Here is a 19,987-nt window from a genome sequence, read left to right on the forward strand (position 1 = left end):
TAATGGGTCAAAAGGTAGGAATGTTTTAAAGGCACATGATACATATTGCTAAAATGTTCCTAAAAGGGTTGTGCTAATTAATACTCCCTAGCGAAATACAGAAAGGAAGTTAAGCCAAACTCTTTCAAGCATCATTTTCTCTTCTCTCTTGTCTCTTAAATTTTTAATGCGTGTTAATTAGATGGGTGAAAAACTGCCTCTCATTTTTGCAATTGCCTCTTTTTAATTTTTATTAGAGAGTTTTAAAATCCTCTCCGCACCCCCACAAAGTGCTTATTAATCATTTCTAATTCCTCTTTCATGAATTGTTTTGTTTACGTCCTTTCTTTCTCTACTGGGGGCTTCGTTTTAGTTTTTCTTTCCTTATTTATTTACATGAAATCTTTATATATGTGGCATCACAGAGTTCTCTTCTTTTTTACTGGTTTTCTCCTTCCTAGCCTCACCCCTGGTGAAGAGGGCTTGTTAAAATGTCCTGATACATCAGTTTCTATAAAAGTGATCAATGTAAGCAACAGATAGTGTGTGAGTGTGGTTTTGTTTTTTTTTTTTTTCAATGAATTAATCCACTCCTTAAGACACTCTGAAAGTCAGAAGTTTATCCCACCGGGAACTGTAGGGAAACACGGGCAGTAAGCTCTGCCATTGTTACTGATTTACTATGCCTTCCCAGAATGAGATCCAGGAGGGCACTGCCCTGCTCTGGAGTGCACTCTCTCCATCACTGATCGTGCAATCGAGGCAGGAAGAATAGGGAAGCTCTGGATATTTGCAGGAGAAACAAAAACAAGGAACTGAGTCTGACACCTGACAGTCTGCGGAGATTAAGTGCCCTTGTGATACATCTGTGATTTGTAACGGCCACAAGCATCTTGAAGCTCCTGGTGAACTGCGGCATGCATGAGCACAACCACTGAGAATGACCCCTCCATTGGGGGCGCTACAGGACTCCTAGTAGATCTTGACTATGGCGTGTCCACAAGAGAAAAATCCAACTCTGCCTTGCACATGGTAGCTAACAGAGCATGTGTAATATTACGTAGAGTTCTAGGAAATCCATGCCTATTTCCAGAACCCCCCATGAGTATTTCGTGCCCATATTGTAACCATCGATAAGAAGAATCAGAGCCTCATATCTGCCCTGGGTGACTCAGATTCTCTGAGTTCACCCATACTGCCTCTTCTGGAGTGTGTACATTTGTTTGACAATAAAGCTGCTTCAGGTACGCTTTACTCCAACGCGCCTTTGAATTCTTTGTTGGGCAAAGTCAAGAACCTGGCACCTGCCGGGGATTGAAGTCTCGGGCACCAAGAACTCGCCCAGCTTCCCATATCAGGGGAGCACTAATGGGGTTCATGCCAGGACTCACATGGAACCGGAGAACTAGAAAGGGAGGTGGAACGTGGCCTGAGGAACGGCACCTTTCCCAAACCAATGAAAACCGATAAGAACTCAAATAAACAAACACCATCAGCAAAATACATAAACTAAGAGCTATTTATACTTTTAAACACTAAGTTGTTTAATGATTAGTTACCAGCAAGTAGTGTTTTTTCCAGAAATAGGTGAAGTTAGAATATCCTTCTAACCATAGTGCCCACAGCAGTTCCTTTTTGTCCGTAATCAAGCAAAGAGCAGTGGTGATTGCTTTTTTCTTTCTATCTCTGGGAGTTTTGCCCTTAGCTGAGTCTAAATTATAGGTGATCTCAATTGTAAAGATTCCTCCGATTTCCTTTATACACCTATCTATCTATCTGTCAACCTATCGACAGATCTATCACTTCATCTATGATAGTTCATTTTATGTGCCAACTTGACTGGGCCATGGAGTATCCAGATATCGGGTTCAACACCATTCTGAATATGTCTGAGAGGGGTTTCTAGATGGGATTAACATTTGAATAAGTAGGCTGAGTCAAGCAGATTGATTTTCCTGATGTGGATGGGCCTCATCTAATCTTTAAAAGAACAAGAAGTCTGAGTAAAGAATTCGCTCTCTTGGCTTATCCTCAAGTTGGGGCACTGGCCTTCTCCAATCCTTGAATTAAAATTTACATCATCATGGCATCCTAGAATCTCAGGCTTTCAGACTCAGACAGTTATTGACAGGTGATTGTGTTTGGTTGATGATCTCTTCACGAAGGTATATAGTTTGAGTGTTCATGCTCCAGGTGTGGTATATCATTCAGGAGAAACCAAATGCCATTTTTGCAATAGACCAAGGAGTGAACCCTGACGCTTGTGAGGGTAATTAGCAGCTGCAGTGTGTCAGGGTTGGGGTCACTGGACAGAGCCACCTAAATTTGGATCCCAACTCCATGGTTACCCTGCTTCACATGATTCCTACTAAGCCCACCACGTAACTTAAATGTAGAGTTCTTCCTGTAAGGTGTAACAGTTTTCCGTTACTGCTATAACACATTATCACAAACACGATGGCGTAAAACAACACAAATTTATTATTTCAGTGTTTTGTAAGTGATAAGTTTGACTGGGCTGAAAGCAAGGTGTCAGCAAGGCAGTGTTCTTCTGGAGGCTTTTGGAAAGAATCTGTTTCCTTAACTTCTAGCTTCTGGAAGCTTCTTACATCCTTTGGCTCATGGTTCTCTTACTGCATCTTCAAAGGCAACAATGTTACATCCCTCTGACAATTCCATAGTTACATCTTACCCTGACCACAGCCAGCAAAGGTTTTTCACTTGGAAGAACTCATGGGATAGACTGTATCCACCTGGATGATCTTGTACGAACTTTCCATCTCAAGGTTCTCAACCACATTTTCAAGGTTCCTTTTGCTATATAAGGTAACACATTCACAGTTTCCTGGGATTGGGATGTGGACATTTTAGGGAGCAGGAGTGTTTTGTTTTTTTGTTCTGCCTATCTGTCCTAGTTCAGGCTGCTGTAACAAAATACCTCAGACTGGGTGGCTTATAAACAATGGAAACTTATTTCTTTTAGTTCTGGAGGTTGAAAGTCCAAGATCAGGGTGCCAGTATGGTCAAGTTCTGTTGAGGATCCTCTTTTGGGTTGCACATTGCTGATTTCTTCTTATACCCTCACATGATGGAGAGCAGAAAAAGGAACAGCAGGCTCTCAGGTGGGCCTTATAAGGACACTAATCCCATTCATTAGGGTTCAACTTTCATGACCTCAACCAATCCTAAGTACCGCCCCAAATGCCTACCTCCCGATACTATCACGTTGTGGAGTGTGGTTTCAATGTGTGAATTTGGGAGAGACACAAATACTTGTTCCACAGCGCTACCACAGAAGGTAAACTCCATTAAGAAGAGGGGGAAAAGGGGTGCCTGGGTGGCTCAGTGGGTTAAGGCCTCTGCTTTCGGCTCAGGTCATGATCCCAGGATCCTGGGATTGAGCCCCACATCGGGCTCTCTGCTCAGCAGGGAGCCTGCTCCCCCGCCCCCGCCTGTCTCTCTGCCTACTTGTGATCTCTCTCTGTCAAATAAATAAATAAAATCTTAAAAAAAAAAAAAAAAGAAGAAGAAGAAGAGGGGGAAAATGCATTCTATATTTAGGGTAGATTCTTGGTCTAAGGTCATCAAATTTGTGGTCCTGAGAAAGACTTCTTGATCTTCAAGATCTCCTAAGAGGTTATGTACTGGAGTATTGAGCATGATATAGAAGATGTATAGACTTGATTTAAGTGCTCTTTTCTGTGTGGACTTAGAAGAATGGCCCCGCCTCCATGATTAGCAGCTCAAAGAATGGCACCACTTCAGTCTTCCTCGGAGTGGGGTAATAAGCCTGATTATGCAAGGTTTCTAGTGTAGTCAGAGTGTCAAAAATATGAAGCAGTCCCCCACTCACCCCAGAGACTTCTGTTCTCCTTTGGACTCTCCTGGACGGTAGGCCAGTTTGTTCCTACATTTCTGCATATTACCTTTTGCCCTCCCAACTTTCTGGAGAAGGTATAAACATTGAGGACTTGGATTACTCGGGCCCAATTACTAAAATTTGCACATACCATGAAATCTAGATTTATTTCTGTGCCTGCCTACCCTAAATCTCAAAACTGCCATGTCCAAAATCAAATCCAAAATCAAACCCCATGCTACTTTAAACTTGGGTCTCCTTTTGAGACCTAGTAAGACTCCTATTACAGTTAATGGTACTCCTCTTGGAGTTGGAATGGAATTCTTCCATTTATTCAACACCCCCGTGGTCTGAGCAGCAACCCTTACCTGTTGCCTTTAGTGACCACCTCTCTGGTATCTCCATACTACCTCTCACTCCTGTCAACCCGTTTTCCAGAAAACAGCTAGAAATCTTTTATTTCCCCCCAAATAAGCATCTGGTTGTGTCATCTTTGATTTAAAAAAATTCAATACCTCTTTATGCTGGCTGGTCATGCTTGATATGGGCAAGCCCTGGAGTCACCTTCAGCAAGCATCCCTTCGCTCAGTGCTTTCAGCCATGCAGAATGTCATGTACAGTTCACCCTGCTAAGATTTTGTTGTCCTTAATGACATTTGTGATTGTATTCTCATGCAGGTGAGGGAATCTGTCCGCTGAGGATTATAGCTTCTGCACATAGCACAGATATGGCATGAAGAAGCTCTCAAATGTGTTATTATGTATTATTTGCCTAATAAATGCATAAAATCTATAGTTTCAACTAAGGTTGCCCTGTATCACCTTCACATATATTACTGCATATATATTACTGCGAAAGCTTAACAGGTTTCTCTTTCTCTCTCTCCCCACAGCACCGCCAGAATGTTCTCTCAAATGCACAGATCTGATGATGCTAGTACTCTCTCTCTCATATATACATATATATATGCATATATATATATATATATATATATATAATATGCCATGAATATGATTTTGCATCCCTGCTGAGAATATTCTAAAATCCCTTGAGTTTATACATAGCATTTCCTACCTGATTCCCCTCCTTTCTCCTCCCATACATCCATAATTATGGCCAATCTGACCTAGTCATTGTTGCTGGGACTTGATGTTGTCATTTTCAATCTTACCTTTCCCTCTGCTGCCTTAGCTGCCCTCCTTCCCAGCTCTGCATGCCCCAGGCTTATGCACAGGCTAAGCCCCCCAGACCAGCTCTGCTTGTAGTCTGTTTGCATCCTCTCCAGGTGGTCATCCTCTCTCCAGCCTGTAAATGCTCGCATCTCTCTCCACCACTCATCCAGAGCAGCAAGATAGAGTTGTAACATGCACATGTCCCATTCACACACATCTTCCAGCCAGTTAACACAAGTTCACGGACCTCCCAGAGCTTCTATTACATAGCGGGCACTATAAATGTAAGGATGGATACACAGACTCCCTGCCCTCGGGGAGCTTGCACTCTAGGAAGCAATAGATAGGCAAGTGGTAATTGAATGTAGTCTTCAAATTACTATGATGAGCCCACATTGTCTATGAATTCTAGAAGAAATAACTCCCTCATATTCTTGACATCCCGTTCACTTACATGGATCTTAATGAAGAAGCATTGTCCAAACAACAGTCAAGCCCTCAGGGGCTTGTGGTAGAAAATGTGACTCTCTCTGTGTCTAAATGCAACATTAGAGACCATAGCAAAGACGTTCGATGAAGTCCTGCACATTAAAGGTATTTCTGCCTCAGGAATAGGGCCAGACCCAGTCCCTGCAGGCCAATCCCACGTCTGTCATTAAGAGCCAAATGACAACACTCTTTACTCAGAAGAATAAGCAGCAATGCTGATGACCAGTATATCACGTGGCAGCCAAAACCGTTCTGAGAGGTTCCTTGAGAACACTGCCTTCATGCACTGTCCACTTCATCAGATACTTCTACATCGATTGCTTATGGTTTAAAAAAGTGCTGTTTGCCTAACTGCCCCTAAGGAGAGCTGCTGGCTGTGGCAGCTTTATCATGCCTTTGCCCAAGTCAACCATGATGACCCAGATCCTGTTGTAATCGTTGTTAGAAAAATAACCCCAAAATATGATCAACATATGAGATCATACATAAGCATTTAAAAATATTAAATAATTTTTTACAAGGCAAAAATGAGAAAAACTGCAGCAATTGTGAGAGTTTAGATGGTATTCTCATTTCTTGTGTTTTCTAAATATACACCTCCCTGGCTTAGAGTCTCCTGTTTCAGCTACCTAGACTGCTCTCTCCACACTGTTTCCTGGACAGGCACGTGGTGTCCTCAGCTCGTGCCCCCTCCAAGACCACCCCACCCTTCTTGAGCTCATTATATTCTGTACTGCACTATCTTGTGAACTCAAGACAGGCAACGGTCAGGTCCCTTCCTCCTCTCTGTCCCTGCAACATGCCGTAGGTGGGTGTCATTCCAATTGGTTGGAAAACTAATAATTCAGTGGTAAAAGGAGAGATGATATCAATACTCCCCACAACAGATAACACAGTAAATTCACATTGGAAATAAAATATTTAAAGTTATTAATAAAAATAATGATGACAACAAACTTATCACTACTAAATAAACATGGTCTTAGAATGATAACACCAGATGCTATAGGACTCATGGTAAGACTGGGATGGATCCCCACTGCAGCAACACAAGGATGAGTATAGTTTTATTCATGCTTGGAAAGCACATGGAGCTGAATTAGTAAATCATGGCCTATCCATCCAATAGACCATTCTGCAACAATTACGAAAGCTAGTTACAAAGACTATTCTGACATGAAACTGTGAAACTATATATTTCATAATACACAAGAGGTTACAAAGAAGACAGAAATAGTTTGATTTTGGATACAACACTATGAGTGAATTTTTAACATGTTTTATGTTTATTAGTGTGTTGTACCACTTTAAGAGCATAAAAATTGTTCATCTCTTTTAGGACTATGTTCTAACATTTCATATTTAAAAATACAACATGATATCTAGCAATTTCATTTCTGAAAGGTACTATGACTCAACACATTTTTTTTTAAATTTTGAAACTATCCCTTTCACCTCCTCACACAAATACTGTATGTATGTGGTTATGGGTCTGTGTGACTGTGACTAGTTTATTGTATTTATGTAAAGAAGAAAAAGTTACAGGTGGATTCCAATAAAGATGGGAAATTGAAGATATACATATACTTTTTCTCCTTCTCAAAATCCAATTAAAATGACAATAAAGGGTTTCTTTAAAAGGGATAAATAAGAAACAGAGAATGAAATATGGGGCTACATCCACAAAATTCTGGAAGCTAGAAACAGACGTATAAATAGTAATTGGCTTGATAGTACTGAGAAAAGTGAATCAAGCTGGTAATAGGGGAAGTTGAGAAGTAACCCAATTTAGACCACAGAACCCCCATATGGATTAGGATTAGACAACGCATTGGAAAGTGAAGGTGAAGATAACAGCTTAAGGAGCAGGACCACTGCTAAATGTGGGCCTGAGAAACAGTTGGATTTTCAGATTGCTCCCCTCACCCTGCAGGGCAACTTTCTCTCCTTTTTATTTTAGGGAGTGTTTAATATATATTAATTAATTAATATATATAAAATAATAATTGTATCATGAATAATAATTAATTAAATAATAATTAATATATCAAATACTTACTCTTTGTAGATATTCTATATAAATGTATATATATTTAATATATAAATTTTATACTTTATAGAATATAAAGCAAAGATTCTGCTTTGCAAAATAAGAAACCTTATAAAATAGATGTATATATATGCCTTGTTTTCCAATGCAAACTTTTAAATTTAAATTCAATTAGCCAACATATAGTACATCATTTATTTCAGATTCAGTGTTCAATAATTCCTCAGTTGCCCATAACACCCAGTGCTCATCACGCCACATGCCCTCCTTAATGCCCATCACCCAATTACCCCATCTCTCCACCCCCCTCCCCTCAAGGAACCCTTAGTTTATTTCCTACAGTTAAGAGTCTCTCAAGGTTTTTTCTCTCTCTAATGTCTTCCCATTCAGTTTTCCCTCCCTTTCCCTATGATCCTCTACACTATTTCTTATAGTCCACATATGAGTGAAACCATATGATAATTGTCTTTCTCTGGCTGACTTATTTCACTCAGCATCATACCCCCCAGTTCCATCCACAGTGATGTCAATGGTAAGTATTCATCCTTTCTGATGGCTGAGTAATATTTCACTGTATATATGAACACAATTATTTTATATATTTGCCTTTTAGAGCCATCAACCAGTGTCTGGGGTAAAAGACTGAAAGGCGAGTTGGAACCAGAAGGCAGGAAAACCAGTTGTAAAAACTAGGTAGAAGGTGCTTTGGATAGGGAAGTGATGGGGAGATATTTTGGCGGCGGGGGGCGGGATAGAAATCACAGGCCTTAGTAAGTGATTTGGAGAATAACAGCTCACCCCATCATCAAACCTGTCCTTAGTATAATTTTTCATCCAAGTTGTTGATAATTCTTCTTGGATAATATTGTTGGAGAGCCGGGCACAGGGAGAGAGAAAGAGCAAGTGAATTCTTGCTTTGTCTAATCTGGGCAGTACTTCTTTTAAGTGGCCTTTACTGGTATTTGACAGTAGAATGAAATACATTTAACATGTAACATTTAAAAAAAACACCATTGTCTATGTTTTTACATGTCCTTCCTGTAGTTTCAGAAGGAACCAAGAAATGAAGAGATGGACCTTAACAATGGCTGAGTATGGCACCTAGACTCAGTTTACCCATTACGAAGACAACCTATCTCATTGCTGTGGACAGTTCCTGAAAGCCTCATGCAGTTGATTCTTAAAAAAAAATAAAAATAAATAAATAAATAAAAATCCCTTTTCATTACGGCCAGGGAACAACTGCAGAATATCTGCATGGCTAATGCTGCCACATCTTTTTTTAGGAGAACAGCTGGTAGCTCGATGGCTTTCTTTCTTTACAACAAAAAAGTGCCTCTTGCTCTGAAGTTTTAGCAGAAAGCTGCTGCTTCATCGAGTCATGTCACATATTTTATGGTGCTAAACTTTGCCGTAGGAGTTGAGAAACAAAAATGAAAGAAAATTGATGCACTGTATGAATTGGTGGCAGTGAACAGAAAGTAATGGGTGGGCATAAAATGCGGCATCCACTGAGAGTGAAGGGTGCACAGTCCCTGTTGACATTCGAAGCTTGAGCATTAGAACGATTTCAGATGCCTGGAGGAACAATAACGCTCAGCACAGGGTTTATCGGTGGTGGTAGGATGTGATCATGGGTTTCTGGTGTAATTTCAGGGGAATGGAGTGTGGAAGAGAATGAACTCAGATGAAAAGGCTTTAACTCTGAAAGGAGATCAGAAATGATGTGACAGATTCCTTAGAAATGAGAAACAAAAGTCAGCTATGATACTTTCCACATGGTCACAGGCATGAATGCAACATCATGCACCTGCTTTTAATACATACGAAGACAGAGAACTCGGTCCCGTGATTTTAAAGGGGAGACATTTTACCTGAGTATTTAATAAAAAAGAATTAATATAATTTATATATAAAGAGTATTTACAAATGATTAAGAACATCCTAACGATACATAGACGACAGAAATACTGAACAATACACAAGAAGAGATCCACCCAGCGAATAAACATTTAAGAGGTTTAGCCTGAGTAATAAACAGAGTGCTAAGTAGAACCACCACGAGATATCGTTTTGTATCTTTTATTTTGATAGAAAATGGTAACACAAAAGATGCATTGGAATGGTCCTGCTTTTATATTGTTGATGGCAGTAAAGTTTTATAAATCTGTTTTTTGGAAAGAATTTGTCAAGAGTTATAAATACATTCCTACGTGGTAATCAACCCTGGGGATCTCTCTTGGGTTTAATAATCCAAAATGCAGGAGAAGGTGCATGAATGGAAATTGCTAATATGTGTGTGTGTGTGTGTGTGTGTGTGTGAATTTAAAGATGGAGGCAGTCTTAATGTCCAACACAGAACAGGTTAAATAAATGGTGACATATCCATTGCCAAGATGAATTACTGAACATTCTAATGATGACAATTTTGTAGCAACATGAAAAGTATTTGTAATACCCAATTAGGTGGAAAATAAATAAGAAAAATATTTAATAGGAACTATACAGTGATTAGAGACATGAAAAAGTAATAGCTAATATTTATACTGTATTCTTTATTGCCGGTCACTTCATTAAGCATTTTGCATTGACTATCCTATTGAATCTTCCTAACAACCCCATGAGGTTAGCATCCCATTTACAGACAAGAAAACTTTGTCACCTTTCCTAAGGTGACAGAGAGAGTAGGAGGATTTAGGTATTCTAGTCTTAGCGCTGGAGTTTTTAACCCGTACTCCATATCTCCCTTTCTGTGAGCACAGAAGAGAGAACTGGACAAGAACATGAAGAAATTAAAATAAGTATATTCAACCAGTGGGACTGTCACCCCAAATTTCTTAGATATTAGATTTTTCATTCTGGCAATATAAATCATTCTTTTAAGCCCATGTTTCGGATGAAAAGCAGGTGGAATCAAATAGCTGCACTAAATGGATGTCATGAAGGGATAGGGCATCTTCGTCTCATTCATTCATCTCCAAGTGTTGGGAAAAAGAAGCTCTAGCCATCGGGCTCAGCCATATGTAATAGAGGAGAAAGGTGTGCCCACTAATTACCCTAATGCAGGGATCTCTATCTCAGCACTATGACATTTTGAATTAGAAATTTCTCTGTTAAGGGGGTGTCCTGTCCTGCGATTTGTAGGATGCTTAGCAGCACACCAGCCTCTATCCATTAAATATCAGTAGAACACTCTCTCCAGTTTTTGACAACCAGAAATGTTTCCAGACATTGTCAAATGTCCCCTCGGGGGCAAAAGCGTCCTTGATTGAAAAGCACTGCCTTAGGTATTCATTTCCTTTCTCTTGGTCTCCGTGGTCTCCACATGGCCTTTTGAGAGTAATACAGCTATCGAGAGTGGTTTTCCTACTGAAAAGAGGACATCCAACCGGCTGACACAAGGATCACCCTTAGGACAAGGATATTTCTATTTCTCTAAGAATGTTGACCATGGACATTTATATGGATCAGTTGGAAATTTCTCACTTTTAAGTTCATTCTCCAGGGGCAGCACGGGACACTACTAGCACTTAAAGCTTGACATCTAGTAGACCATGTTTTCACATTAACTAAGTGGGAGTAATTTTGTCTCTTTGAACCTCAGTTTTATCATCTTGAAAAGGGGATAATAATAATAATAATAATAATAATAGCTACTTTTTAGAGTTGCAGGATTAGAAAAGAAAGCATGCAAAATCATTAAGAAATTTTAGGGTCACCCCAATGAGTTTACAAGGTCGCGTGGGTGGGATACTGAGACAAACAAACATAAAGGCAGTTCTGGGTGAGAGCGTTTGAGGATTTCCCTGCTCCAGATTAGCTTTCCCCAGCAGACGTTCCCTTAGCTGGCTCCTAGTATCCCTCTGGGCATTACATTCATTACAGTTTAAGTGATTTTCCATCATCCCCTAGGTTACGAGGGCAAGGACTAGGTCGTAGTAATATATATCTGTAGTATCTGGCACAATGTCGGGCTTACATTAGTCATTCAAAAAGCAATTTTTTAAAAAATAATCAAGTGAATAAATAACTGCTGAATGTACAGAGTGTAATGAAAAGAGAAGAGAGGAGGGAGCAATTAATGCTGCCTAAACCTAGGGCAGAAATGCAGGCAAGAAAGTTTGGTTGCATTTGTGTTGGGTGTAGAAAGATGAGCAGAATTTCTCCAGGCAGAACTAAAATATAGAGAATATTCTAGGCAACAGATAGTACATGCAACGGCCTGGCTGTGCAAGTCTATGTCCCATGTTAAATGGTTTAGAATTCAATCCAAAAACCACAGAGGAGCTCATTGAGAGGTTTAAACGAAGATCTGTCACTCTCAAATTCATAAATGTTACCATGCGGTCTCTGATGATTTTTTAATAAAGCTTTTTTAAATATAGAAAAGATCAAGCATATATAAGAGTAGGAAGAATAATATAATGAACCCCCACGTACCCATCACTTAGTTTCAAAACATATTAGCTCACAGCATACTCTACCTCATTTATATCCCTCCCGACCTTCCCTACCCTGGACAATTTTGAAGCACGCTCTAGACAACAATTTATTTCATGTGTAAGTACCTCATTCTGTACCTCTAAAAGTAAAGAACTATGACTTCAGCACAACTATACTATCATCATCAAACTCCTCACCCTTCCTTCTCCTTCCTCTCACATTCTAGCCTTCCCTATCCTGTTTCTTCTTCCATTTCTGCCTCTTTCTCCAATTCTCCAATTTATTTGTGGAGGGAACCAAATCCTTTGTCCTACAGAATTTCTCACATTCTAGATTTTGTTGACTCGATCTCCAGGATGTTATTGAACATGTGACACTCTTTCCTCTGCTCCTCTACGTTGGAAGTTCGATCCAGAGGGCTAATTAGATTCAGGCTTGATTTTTTTTTTTTTTTTTCAAGACAACTTCACAGGTAGTGTGTAATTCATTGGGAGGTTCTTAATGTCTGATTGTCTCTCCTTCCGTGGTATTAACAACCCATCAATGATCATTTCTCGGATGTATTATTTCACTAGGGGTAAAAATGGCTGGCACTGCATCATTCCATATGGATTCACATATTAATGGAAATATTCTACAAAGAGAAATTGTTCCTTATAGACTACTTCATAACCCTGAGATATAGTTTATACAGGAAAGACTCTTCCTTTCCTTTACTTATCAGTACTCAGAATAAATCAATCAGTTCCATAACACCATCCCAAAGTAATCAAAGTGTTGTGTGTCTTAGATAAAATTATGGTCTCATGGATGAATTTAAGTGTGGTTGATGTATTTCATTCCATTGCTATTATTATCCTTACTAACTTACTGTCTTTTACCAGTGGACTCAATTTGACTCTTAAGTTCTTATGCCATGACGGAATGACTAGAAGTCTTTGAGAGCTCCCTTGTTTTGTGGTATGATAAGATGATTCAGACTTCATCTTGTACCTTTCTTGTGTGTGTGTGTGTGTTTATGAAAAATAGTACTTAGAGACCATACTCTATATACCTAAAGTCCTCATTGCTATTGAATTGGCCATTGTTTCTACTTCTTTGAAAATAACGGAACTGGGGGTGCCTGGGTAGTTCAGTGGGTGAAAGCCTCTGCCTTCAGCTCAGGTCATGATCCCAGGGTCCTGGGATTGAGCCACACATTGGGATCTCTGCTCAGCAGGGAGCCTGCTTCCTCCTCTCTCTCTCTCTCTCTCTCTCTCTCTGCCTGCTGCTCTGCCTACTTGTGATCTCTATCTGTCAAATAAATAAAATTAAATTTAAAAAAAAGAAAACAACAGAATGAAGATATACATTGCTTTATAGGAGAAATGCACTATGGGTTTTAATTTAGAAATACAGAATTTTTTTTTTAAGATTTTATTTATTTATTTCAGAGAGAGAGAAAGAGACCCAGAGAAAGCACAAGGGGCAGGGCACAGAAAGAGATAAGCAGACTCCCTGCTAAGCAGGGAGCCAGAATTGGGGCTTTATCCCAGAACCCTGAGACCATGAGCTGGAGGCAGATGCTTAAGACACTGAGCCACCCAGGTGCCCCTACCGTTTTTACTTAATTTCTTCAATAGTGTTTGTTTCCTTACCCTTATATTGAAACTCTTAGTTCCCACTTACCACTCTACACTTAATTCTGCCCCCACCCTATGCAACAGTCTCATTATAGTGATACCACCATTACCACAAAATAAATTACCAAAAAGAACTGAAGTTTTTTTGGAGTTAACTTTGTGCATCTTATTAGAGATGTACAGTCAAACCGCTGTCTTAAAGTTACTAAAATCCTTCCTGTCTGTGCTAATGTGAACAACTTTAAAACACCATTAATTTGTTTTACTTTTCATATCACTTTTAGAAAAGTCCTTCCTAAGAGTTAATTCTGTTTTATAATCATTAAGATAGTGATGTGTTTCCTGAGTCAAGCCTATTTCAGTCCAGAGAGTTTAGATTATGGCTGTCTCTTCTCCCCTTTTTCTCCCCTTCTGTAGCTTTTTCAAAAAATATATTTCAAAATATATATATATATATATATATATATATATATATATATATTTCAAATCATGTTTATTTCTGTGTATTTGTATCTCTTCCTTTTCTTATATACCATGGACCTTTCTGTCACTTTCCTTTTTCACTTGAAAGTACATTTTATTTATCATATATTTCTCATACTGACATTGCACCTGCATTATACGGCTATATGTTAGTGTTCAGAGTCCAATTTTCATGGCAATTTCTCCCCCTCCTTTGCTATTATAAATTGTGCTGCAAGAATTGGTCTTTTGCCTATTTCTTTTATATTTTTGTCTATGTGTCTTTGAGCGGAGTCACTGGGTCAAATTTAAATGGCTAAGTAATTCTGCTAGAGATTGTCAAATTCTCCTGCAGACCTTACACATTGTTGCATTTTCTCCAACATTGCAGGCAAAGGCCTATTTCTCTACAGAGTTGCCAAAAGACAATGTTATCACTTGGATCTATGCCAGCCTGATAGGTGAGAAAAAGTATCTCATTGTAGCTTTAATTTGCATTTCTGTGATCAAGGTTAAGCATCTTTTCACATATTTATGGAATTTTGCATTTCTTTTCTCTTTCTTTCTTTCTTTCTCTCTCTCTCTCTCTTTCTTTCTTTCTTTCTTTCTTCTTTCAACTGCCTGATTCTATTTTTTGCCCATGTTATTATAGAACTGTTATTTTTATTCGCTATTTTTATTCTCTATTTTCTCTATAAGGGATATTAATCCTGCTTGTGTGATTTCTGGTGAAAAATGTTTTTTCTAATTTGTCATTTGGTTTGTGACTATCTTTTAAAACAGAAATCCATACACGCATTTGTAATTTCTAAGCCAGGTTTGTATTATAGATTTCATATTGATGTGGTGTTGAAAGGCTGCATAAAGTACTCTTCTTAAATCCTTGAAAAATAAGTATTCCCCAAAGAGATTATTGCATCACATGGAGCTAGATAAATTATTTAAAACATTACTTGAGTTTTCTACCACTTGTAAGGTATTTCTAAGAAGAAAGCACAGAAAAAGCAGAATTTCATGATTCCCCAACCACAATTTTTTATGGATACCATCAAAAATATGGTGATTTACAATCTATATGTTATTTTCATGTCTTTTAAATCATTAACATTTAAAACACCTGGAAACCGACTTTTGGTAATTAACCTTTTAAAAATGAATCATCTATTTACCCATGTGTTTCAAAGGTCTTGGCACATCACAGTATTTCAAAAATGTTTAAAGATAGAGCAGAGAAGGGAGAAAGTAAAGAGGAAAAGAAGAAAGACTAAATGGCAAGTGAACAGGAACCAGAGAATCAGGCCCATTTTCTCACGAAACATGACATTTTCCACCAAGATGCCCGTGGCAACGAAGAACTCTCTGAATCCTTTCCCTAGGAGAGCAGCATCGCACAAAGTCCATAGTGAAGATATCCCTAATAAGACACTACATCAAAATAAATACTTACGCTACTGGTGCCCAGAAATGTAGAACGTGGGGCGGAATCATTGCTTTTTAAATGGGAGTGGATCTGGGTTTGAGATTGGACACAGCCATCTTTTTCTTGAGAAAGGCTCGCTCCCTTTGTCTGTCAAGGACTCTGGCAGGGGACTGATTATGACAAGGACCTTGCAGAGCCTGGGAAGGTGAAAGAGAGGACAACCAATGATTCATCAAAGCTTTGCTCATGTGAGTTATAGAGGAATATTATGCAGGTTGAACTGTTATTAGTGGCAGAAAGAGGTGAATTTTAAAGAGCATTAAATCTGAAAGAGAAAGACGTACAAATTCCATGTAAAGTAGAAATCTACGTAGATTAGACATATATAGGGATATACATTTAGTATGTAAATAAATACACAGATGGTTGCAGTGAATTCCTCTTTAAAGATCTAGCAGACAGTTGTAGTATTAGAGCTCAGAAGATAAAGGAATAAATAATTGTTATTGTGTAATACTATATGCAAAATATTTTGCATGCTTGTTATTATTTCATGCCTTCCAAAGATCCTATGAGGGTCAGCCCATTTTATAGCTGAAGAAACAAAGGCTCTGTGAAGTTAAATAATTTTCCAAAGTTTACATACAAGAAGTTAGGAAGCTAGAACCTAAAGCTGAGACTTCAGCTTTTCATTATTTTTTTTTTCCACTATACCTGCTGACTTTAAAATATATTGATGGTTTCCCACACTACTGCAATGGATTTGTGTCTCAAATCCATTAGTTCTCAACAAAGAGCCACAAGACACTAAGAATCCAGACCAAGTTCTATTTTTCATTAAGTGGAGTTATGAGAATAAACAAGAAATATTGCTAACGTAAAATACAATGCACCCTTCTGCTCAGGAATGAGTTAGAAATCCAAGGAAAAACCAAACCGAGCCACAACTAATAACTAGATATTTTTTTGGCCAAAGCAACGATACAAGGATTACTTGGTATTGATGCTCTTATTCATGGGGTTGAGGCAGAGCCTGGAGAAGTCTTGGATCTTTTATTGGAATAATACATAATTATCCTGTAAGAGACAGATCTCTTTTGTTTATAAGAAAAACTACTTGGGTTACCTTATCATGACTCTATAAGGATCTTGGAAGTATGATCTTAATATAATTGTGAGATGTAATTTGGGGATATTCCATTATGTTATAAAGTTTCCTTCTACATTACTCAAAGTATTTTGTGAACAGTAACTAAGTTATTTAATCATTGACAGAAATCTGTCTCTGTCTGTTCTCCAACAAATTACCCTATCTGGTATTTTAAAAATCTTTGCACGTGATTAAACTAATACAAATATTTTGCACAGAAAAACTGAGTACTCCCCACATGTTTTTAGATCCTTTCAAAGAGTAGATCTGAGGTATAATTTTTGAGGGAATAAAAATAAAAATATAATTTTTGAGGGAATTTTGATCCTAGGTCTAATTCTGGGCTGCAAGGTTTTACTTGACCTCTTCAGTCTCTGTCTTTATGTTTTTTCTTTCACACTGAAAATCATGCTTGCTGACCTAACATTATTCCTCATTTATTTCTCCATAATACTTAACAGTCTGCACGAGACTCTCAACTCCTTCTTTATATTATTTGATTTTTTTAAAAAAGCACTGGCACAGTTCTGATCCTCAAAAGTAAGAGAAGCATTCCCAGATGTTTGGGGATAGTGTTTGAAGTTTGGACTCAGGGGACCCATGCAGGGCTCCAGGCTCTCCACCACCTGGTCAACTGGCTAAAGTCACGTAACCTCTCTGTACATCAGTGTTGTTACTTTCAGAGTCATAACAACCACACGTCTTTGTGTGGCTTAAACAGTGTCTTTCAAAAAAAAAAAAAAAAAGCAGTTAGAGTAGACGCTGTTGGTGAAAAGATGCACTTGTCTAGAAGTCTTCTACAAATACTATTTCTTTAAATATGATTGACCCAACCCTAAGCTTTTCGTAGGTAATGTGGTCCAAAGCTTCATGAGGGTTGACACTGTTTCTTTTTTGCACACCCAGCAATCACAGTGCCTAGCAGATGGCCTGGCATCACATAGGATCTCAAAGTCAGAGCTTTTGATTAAGGAGAGATGTCAATTAATCAATCAATGTCAGTCAGTCATTGGATATTGATTGAGTGCCTAGAATGCACATGTGTGTGAAGCAGAAGGGAAATGTGTGGCCACTTCTTTATTCTACTGAAAGCTCTGTGAAAACAGCTCCCAGTCCAGCTGGCTCCGTTCTATCACTACAGCTCCGTAGTATTGAAAGCAGTTTCTGCTCAATAAATATGGGTAGAGAATAAGTGATTCCTATTTAGTGTATGTGACCACAGTAAGGGGAATGTAGACTCACATTAAAATGTGGAGAACCACATCTCTCAATCTGGGCATCTCAATCTTGGAGATGCAGAGGTGGGCAAAGCTTTCACTGAAGAGCTTCACAGCCGAGGTGAGAACCAGCTACCATGATAATGAGAGTAGATCTTCAGGAAGTGGAAAAGAATCAGGATAACTTTCTCTGAGGGGAATAAGCAGGAGCAGACACAGGGACGTGGGTGTAAGCATGGTGTGGCTAGAAAGAGATGAACAGCTGTGGAGCCATTCCGCAGCACCACACGGGGGGGGGGGGCTTCACCTCTGGTGAAGAGCTTATCTGTCCTGGTGTGGACTGATGGATGGGTCAGCCCTTTAGAGTTTCTCAATCTCAGCAGTTCTGGGATGTCCTAGTTGTAGCACTTATCACACAGAGTCCTGGATATGACAGTGTCTCCAAGATTTTTAAAACATGAAAATTGCCATTTCGAATGTTTAAATTGTTCTCTGTCTCTTAGACTTAATTGCATTTATCATTGTAGCAGACTGTCTCTCCTTCCATGGAAATCACCTCGGGGGTCTCTTAGATACCACAATATTAAACAAAGTCCCACCCAAAGACCCTAGAAAAAAAATGGAAACCCTGACCCACTTCAAGACATGTGATTTGGGCAGAGAGTAAGTTCTACAAAGCTGTGTAGCGGACCATTCTACAGCTCTGGAGGAAGAAATTATGTTTTCATTATATATGTATTGTATGATACATATGTATCAGTTTACTTTGGAATTATGGGTGTTCTTCTGAGGGTCTATGATTAGAGATGTAAAATATTGCTACAAGGATGTGTAGGCGCATGCCACCTCTTATCACTGACACAGAGGCAGTGAAACTCAAATGGACTGGCTTTGATGTGACTCCATGAAGATTTAATTCTTTGAGATGCAAAATGTGATGATTTTAATAGCAAATAAAGTACTGAGGTGGCACAATTCTTTTCTAATGTATTTTAATTGCAGGGAGGAATTGGGTTTCCCTGAAAGAACTGGACATTGCCATTATCAGTCTTCCTGGAAGGAGGCTGGAGGTACTACCAGAGCCAACAAGTGAAGGCATTAGGTTGGAGTGAAGGAAAATTTCATCTCTCTGGTCCTCACTGCATTTGGGGCTTGGATCCTTGAAGAACAGTCATGCTCAGGATAGTCGTTATGTAGGAGGCCAGCTGTCCCACTGTCCCCCTCCACACGGTAGCCACAAGCAAGGCAAGGCGGCACTCCTGCCCAGAGTAGTGCTGTTGCCGCTGGTTGTTGGCCCACATTGTGGTTAGCAGCATGGCTTCTGAAGTCAGATCCCTTGAGTTAAATTTGGACTTGATAATTTGCTAGTGGGGCAAACCACTTTGCCTCTCTGTGCTTCTGTTTTTTCAGTTAAGAATAATATAACATCTGTCTACTCAGTAATGGGCCACTGAGTTAATACATGTAAATTCTCCTCACTGTGTTCTATTTCTTTTTTTTCTCATTAGCACATGTCATAATCTGCAGGTTTTTATGCTTATCATTGTTTTTACTTACTCTTTCTTCCTATGGAAATGTAAACTATCCAAGTACAGGAATTTTTGACTAATAATTAGTATAACTTTTTTTTGGTATCATTCATAGTGCAGTGTCTGGCCACAGTAGGTGCTTAATGGATGTTTCTTGACTGAATAAAGAGCTTAGGAGGATGCTCAATCAATATAAATGGTTATCATCATTGTTCTCCCCTTCTCTCACCCACAGTGTCCAGTAAAGTCTTGTACATTTGAGCCTGGTCTCTGGTATGTGGTGGACAATATAGAGCACCTTCTTCATGGTTCAGACACAATGCCCCCGCTTCCTCCACTGTAGCTCTCTCTTGCCTGTGCCACGGAGGAGCCATCAGCAATCAAAGGAACTCTATTTAGAATTGAATTCTGGTGGATAAGCCAGCAAAGTCCAGACATTTGTCTTATATAAGGTAAGAGGGAGAAAAGAAAGCTAATGCTACTTTACTTTTTTTTTTTTTTTTTTTTTAACCAAGGATGTAGATCTTATCCCAATAGCATCACAAGGAGGCCAGGTCTACACCAATTTACTGATCCTTTATGGCAGACATTTTG

This window comes from Mustela nivalis, assembly GCF_964662115.1.
Source record: "Mustela nivalis genome assembly, chromosome: 18".
Classification (NCBI taxonomy): Eukaryota; Metazoa; Chordata; class Mammalia; order Carnivora; family Mustelidae; genus Mustela; species Mustela nivalis.